The sequence below is a fragment of the Lactuca serriola genome, chromosome 5 (genome assembly GCF_051521515.1).
Source record: "Lactuca serriola cultivar US96UC23 chromosome 5, Lser_US96UC23_V15, whole genome shotgun sequence".
In the NCBI taxonomy this organism is placed as follows: Eukaryota; Viridiplantae; Streptophyta; class Magnoliopsida; order Asterales; family Asteraceae; genus Lactuca; species Lactuca serriola.
Window position 1 is genome coordinate 82,878,958 of NC_136412.1, and position 5,206 is coordinate 82,884,163.

Here is a 5,206-nt window from a genome sequence, read left to right on the forward strand (position 1 = left end):
TTTTATCTACATCTTCCCGACTGGAAGGGCTTCGCTTTTTTTTTGGGATGAACTCGCAAAGACTCGACCTGGGGACTTCCCTCATAGAGTGGCCTCTTTTATAAGACTCGACTTTATCAGTGGAACTAAAAAAAAGAATCTAACGCTCTAGTCTAATTGAAGACTTTCAAAGCTCATGCTATTTGAAAGCTCTTTCAAATAGGAAAGGAAGTAGGAAAGTAGCTTCTGAGAGAAATGTAAGAATTGCTGCTCTTAGCCGGCCTGGGGCCACGAGACCCTAACTCAAATACCTCAGCCAAAACTAAAAAAAAACCCTTTCTCGGATTTGAAGCGATGACTTAAGCCTCTTTCTTAGCTTAGGGCCTTTAAAGTGAAAGAGCGTGACTCTTTAAAATAAAACCATTTGATTCATGAATTAGCCCACTATGCGTCTACTCTACTGCATTTCAAAATAGATAGAATTATTAGAATATAATATAGTATATCATTCATGTTTCTGTTACAACACGACGAAAGTCAATAGTTCGAATGAAGAGAAAAAAATAAATTGGAGGCTGTACACCTCATTTTCTTGGGATTGTAGTTCAATCGGTCAGAGCACCGCCCTGTCAAGGCAGAAGTTGCGGGTTCGAGCCCCGCCAGTCCCAACACCGGATTCAATGGAGAATGCAGGGAGATGCAGTGCACCAGTTGCAATCGGAAGGGGCACACGACAAAGTATTGTAGGACCTACCCTCCTCAGAACCAACAACAGGGAAACAACAACAACAATAACCGCAACAACAACAAACACCGACAATGGCGGCAACAATGCAGGACCAAGCCACACCTGCTATGGATGTGGAAGGACTGGGCATTTCCGTCGAAACTGCCCCAACAACAACAATCCCGGAAATGGAGGAACAGGAAGGGTGCTGACCATGGGTTAGGGAGAAGCAGTTCAGGATCCTGCTGTCGTTACCGGTACGTTCCTCCTAAGCCACACTTATGCATGCATCCTATTTGATACCGGAGCAGAACGAAGTTTTGTGAGCAATAAGTTTAAGCATTTGTTAAAACAACAGCCCCAGAAGCTCAATGAAACCTTTACGGTGGAAATGGCCAATGGGAAAACAGAATCCACTGGGAAAATCTATATCGGATGTAACCTAGCCCTAAAACAACACATCTTTCAAATAAACTTAATGCCTGTTTCCATTAGGAGTTTTGATGTGATTATTGGCATGGATTGGATAAGCCCCCACCATGCTGAAATTATGTGTCACGAGAAGGCCGTTCATCTTCACCTTCCAAATCATGAAACCCTAATTATTTACGGTGACAAACCCAACATGAATCTTCGTCTCATCTCATGCGTCCAGGCACAGAAACATCTGCGAAAGAAATATTTGACGTTCCTGGCGCACATAGTGGATAAATCCAAGGAAGAGGTTAACGTTCAAGACATTCCTGTAGCATGTGAATTCCTAGACGTATTTCCTTAAGATCTTCCTGGAGTACCCCCAGAAAGACAAGTTGAATTTCGAATTGATCTTGTGCCAGGAGCTACTCCCATCGCTAAATCACCTTACCGATTGGCTCCTGCTGAGATGCAGGAATTGTACAGCCAACTCAGTGAACTACTGGACAAGGGATTCATCCGACCCAACTTCTTGCCATGGGGAGCTCCAGTCCTCTTTGTCAAGAAGAAGGACGGATCTTTTAGGATGTGCATCGATTACAGAGAACGAATAAGCTCACTGTAAAAAATTGCTATTCACTCCCACGAATCGACGATCTATTTGACCAACTCCAAGGAGCTAGTTACTTCTCTAAGATAGATCTGCGAACCGGGTACCATCAACTCAAGGTCCGGGAAGGGGATATTCCCAAAACCGCTTTCCGAACTCGTTACAAACATTATGAATTTGTCGTAATGCCCTTCGGTCTAACGAATGCTCCTGCCGCATTCATGGACCTAATGAATCGAATCTACCGACCAATCCTCGACAACTTTGTTATTGTTTTCATTGACGACATTCTAGTTTCTTCTCGAAACGAAGAAGAGCATGGACAACATCTCCGAAAAATCCTGGAAACCCTGCGAAATGAGAAGCTATACGCAAAAACTTCAAGTGTGAGTTCTGGCTTCGTAGCGTGAACTTTTTGGGTCATGTTGTTAGTCAGGAAGGAGTACATGTGGATCCTTCTAAGGTCAAAGCTATCGAAGGATGGGAAGTCCCAACAACACCCACAAAAATTCGCCAATTCTTAGGTCTAGCAGGTTACTACAGGAGGTTCATTCTAAACTTCTCTAAGATCGCCAAGCCACTTACCTCGCTTACACAAAAGGGCGTACCATTCAAATGGGCGGACAAACAAGAAGCTGCATTCCGAACTCTGAAGCAAGCACTCTGCAGTGCCCCGGTACTATCACTACCAGAGGGAACGGAAGATTTCGTAGTGTACTATGACGCGTCAAATCAAGGTTTAGGTTGCGTTCTCATGCAGCGTGGAAAGGTGATAGCTTACGCGTCCCGACAACTAAAGACACACGAAGTGAATTATACAACCCACGATCTGAAATTGGGAGCAGTGGTCTTCGCCCTAAAAATTTGGAGGCACTACGTTTATGGTACAAAGTGCACCATCTTCACGGACCACAAGAGTCTCCAGCATATCTTGAATAAAAAAGAGCTGAATATGAGGCAACGAAGATGGGTTGAACTGTTAAACGATTATGAGTGTGAAATCAAGTACCACCCAGGCAAGGCTAACATGGTAGCTGATGCCTTGAGTCTGAAAGAGTAATCTAATCGTCATGTGAAAACTCTCTCAATAACCATCCAATCTCACCTTACCACTTAGATCAGGGAAGCCTAGTCAGATGCCATGAAGGCGGAAAACAAAACAAGCGAAGCGTTACGCGGAATGGAGAAGAATCTCGAGGTGAAAGAGCGCGGAGTATATTATTTCGTGAACCGTATTTGGGTCCTTAAACTTGGAGGATTTAGAGAGGTAGTTATGAATGAAGCTCACAAGACGCGATACTCCATCCATCCGGGTTCAGACAAAATGTACTTGGATATTAAACAACAATATTGGTGGCCTAACATGAAGGCAGAGATTGCCACCTATGTTAGAAAATGCCTTACTTGTGCCAAAGTAAAGGTAGAATACCAGAAGCCCTCGGGGTTATTACATCAACCAGTAATTCCTGAGTGGAAATGGGAAAGGATTACTATGGAATTTGTGACCAAGCTACCCAAGTCGTCAGATGGATTGGACACTATATGGGTAATAGTTGACAGACTGACGAAATCCGCTCATTTCCTGCCAATAAAAGAATCCTAAAAGATGGAGAGATTGACAAGAATATACATTCGAGAAATCGTGAGACTTCACAGAGTGCCAGTGTCTATCATCTCAGATAGAGATAGTAGATTCACTTCACGTTTTTGGGAATCACTTCATAAAGCATTGGGAACCCATCTCGACATGAGCACTGCTTATCACCCACAAACGGATGGTCAAAGTGAACGAACCATTCAGATGCTTGAAGACATGCTTCCCGCATGTGTGATAGACTTTGGGAAGTCCTGGGATACCCACTTACCCTTAGTTGAATTCTCATACAACATCAGTTACCATTCGAGCATCAATGTTGCTCCTTTCGAGGCACTGTATGGACGTAAGTGTAGATCACCGTTGTGTTGGGCTGAGGTAGGCGACACCCAGCTAGCGGGGGTACTAGCATCAGACAAGACGTTAACGGGACCGGAGATCATACGTGAAACCACAGAAAAGATAGTTCAAATCAGAGCTCAACTACAAGCATCACGCGACCGACAGAAGAGCTACGCTGATAAACGGCGAAAGCCCTTGGAGTTTCAGGTCGGGGATCGAGTGCTGTTAAAAGTTTCTCCCTAGAAAGGGGTTATTCGTTTTGGAAAAAGGGGAAAATTGAATCCACGATACATTGGACCTTTCAAGATTCTTGCCCGAATTGGTCTGGTAGCGTACAGACTGCAGCTACCCGCTGAGCTCAGCAGCGTACAACCACTGTTCCATGTTTCCATCCTAAAGAAGTGTTTATCCGATGAAACTCTCGTCATTCCCCTTGACAAAATGGAAATCAACGAGAATCTCCTGTTCGTGGAGGAACTAGTTGAAATCATGGACAGGGAGGTGAAGCGTACCAAGCAAAGTCGCATTCCGATTGTGAAGGTACGGTAGAACGCGAAACGTGGGCCAGAATTCACATGGGAACGCGAAGATCAAATGAAGCAAAAGTAACCTCATCTATTCTAGCATTCTCAAATCTAGCTTTCAAAAGAATTTCGGGACGAAATTCCCTCTAACGTGGGGATAATGTTACAACTAGGAATTTTGATTCCTTGTAAACATTGAATAATGATAACAACTGTGAACCAACAATGTGAAAGCATGTAGGATGTTTATTCAATAACAACAAAATTTCAATCAAACACTGCAAATAGTCAACAAAGAATTGGAAACCCTGGAAATCCCGGTTTAAGTCCATTCTAGACTAGGATTTCCTTATTGGGCCCAATGGGCCCATAAGATTCCAATTTGACTATATTGGGCTTATAACTCTTAAATAGGTTTTAATTGGACCCACTTCCTTATATTTTAAATATTTTGGGCCATATTGGGCCTAGAAGGAAATAAAACACCTAAATGAACCTTATTGGGCCATAACTAACCTAATTAGCCCTAATAGGCCATAAAAACAATTTCTTGATTTACCTTGGGCCAAAAGCTATCTAATAGAACCATAATGTGGGCTTAATCATTCAAGGCCCAATTTTCTTTCTTCCTTTCTCCTTCTCTCGGCCCAACTACACGAAATGGAGAGGAAGAGTTGACTTTTAAGGTTGCCACCTCATTAATACACCACATACTTCCATGCATGGACCAACATGCATCTAAGATAGTCATCTCAACTCTCTCTCTTCTTCTTCTTGATTCTCGTCCGAGAGGAGACACCCACACACACTCACAAAATTCATTCCAACTCTTTCCAAATTCTCTCAAGAACACTTGCACTCATTCTTCAAAATTTCGAGATTTAGAGCTTTTCAAGGAGTTTCTTCCACAAAAATCATCATTCAAGGTAAGTTGGTGCTTAAATCTATAATCTAACTCACTTCTTTTCTTCAAAAATCATCTCTTAATCCATTCAAATTCATGATCTTGCATCTTA

General features: G+C 42.8%; 1 non-coding gene across 1 annotated transcript; it reads left to right on the top strand.

Annotated features, from left to right (window-relative positions):
• The first annotated feature begins 573 nt into the window (after window positions 1-573).
• On the top strand, window positions 574-647 carry TRNAD-GUC (transfer RNA aspartic acid (anticodon GUC)). The gene has a single exon. It is a non-coding gene; the product is annotated as a tRNA-Asp (tRNA).
• The last annotated feature ends 4,559 nt before the right edge of the window (window positions 648-5,206 follow it).